Below are 1762 nucleotides of genomic sequence, written 5' to 3'. Positions count from 1 at the left end.
TGTTGCGGAGCACAGGCTCCAGACGCGCAGGCTCAGTAATTGTGGCTCACGGGCCCAGTTGCTCCGCGGCATGTGGGATCTTCCCAGACCAGGGCTCGAACCTGTGTCCCCTGCATTGGCAGGCAGATTCTCAACCACTGCGCCACCAGGGAAGCCCAGCGATGTGAGTTTTTACGCCAACATTTGAAATGTCTTAGTAATAAATTTGTTCATTCACTCATTCATTTGTTCATTCTGCACATGGTTTGACTGCTTGTCATGATTGTAAGTTCCTCAGATGAATTAATTCATTCAACCTTCAACTAAGTTTGTTATGCACCTACTTAGTATGTGTACTAAGCCCTGGGCTAGGCTTTAGAGAAACTGAGGTGAACAAAACTAACATAATCACTGATTTCATGAAGCTTACAATCATATAGGGAATATATACATTAAAGAAATATGTTAACATTTAAACACTTTAATTACAATTCTGCTATGAAGGAATAGAATAGTCACTATAAAAGCAATCAGACTTAGTCTCATCAATCCCCATAGACTTGGAGGATTGGAGGAGTTTGCTAAGCAAAAATTCGAGGGAAGAGTATTCCAGGCAGAGCCAATAGCTACATAAAGGCCTGAGATGGGCCTTCTGGCATGAAAGAGATCAGAAAGGACAGTGTGGCCAGAACCTAGTGAGCAAGGCAGAGAATAGCAGGAGGTGAGTATGGAGACTCACAGAGATGAGCCTTCTCCATTTCCTATAATTACTGCCCTAGCACCTAGCAGAGCTAGGTTCTGGAACAGATGAACAAATGCAGCTTGGAGCACTAGAGGTATCCTGGCCTGTTGGCAACAAGATGTTCCCCAGTGTGAGATCCATCTTTACCTAATGGTATGAGGTTAGACAGAATGGCTTCCATAGATTTGCTTATGCTGCAAACAGCCTTGTAGAATTAGAAAACTGCAAGAATGAAGGTATGCTCTTACCCACTTTATTATTCATCTATCTTATGATAGATAGGTAAAACCAGGGTTGGGGTTGCTATTGAGGTGAAGACGTGCAAAATCTCCGTAAAGTCCAAGTATAGGTTAGAAATTTGGTTTCAAGGTATCGAGTTGCAATAATACAGCATCTCTTAAGCAACTTAATTCTATTGAACAGTAGAAGAAATAAGATCAAACTCTGAATAACAGCTCAACTTTCTTCAAAGCATAATTGCCCAGTAAGTTTATACATAGAAAAAGAAAAGGGTATCTGGACACTCTGGACTTTGCCACTCCATTTTGCCATTAATTTTTTAAACAAACAGAATTCACCCCACGATAATTCACATGAAGAGACTTGCATGACAGAAATATATACAGAGTTGAGGGCAGGGTTAAGGGAAAGAATAAACAAGGGATGTTGAGGCTTCCAGGGAGTAGAAAGAATGGAGGCAGTTCTGCTGGGACTAGGGCTGAGGGGACGAGGAGAGGGAGCAGCGCTACTGGCATTCAGGACAAAAGCAGCAGCTGTGGAGGAAGGAAGCTGCGAAGGAGCAGGAAAGACCATCCTGAGACCTCTGTCTGCAGCTCTCCAGGGTCCCCGCAGTGCCTCCGATTGCTGAACCCAACGTAAGCCAGTCAGCAAAGGGGCATGGACAGCACGGTCCACAGAGTCACCCTCTGGGGTACAGGGCAGGGCAGGGGAAATGGATCCTAAAGGAAAAATAGAGCACATACAGAATAATCAGCACTAATAATAATAATGCTCTAAGTATGGTGAGGAAAATATGGTGTA

Source organism: Eschrichtius robustus, chromosome 7 (assembly GCF_028021215.1).
Source record: "Eschrichtius robustus isolate mEscRob2 chromosome 7, mEscRob2.pri, whole genome shotgun sequence".
Taxonomy (NCBI): Eukaryota; Metazoa; Chordata; class Mammalia; order Artiodactyla; family Eschrichtiidae; genus Eschrichtius; species Eschrichtius robustus.
This window is presented reverse-complemented; position numbering follows the sequence as displayed.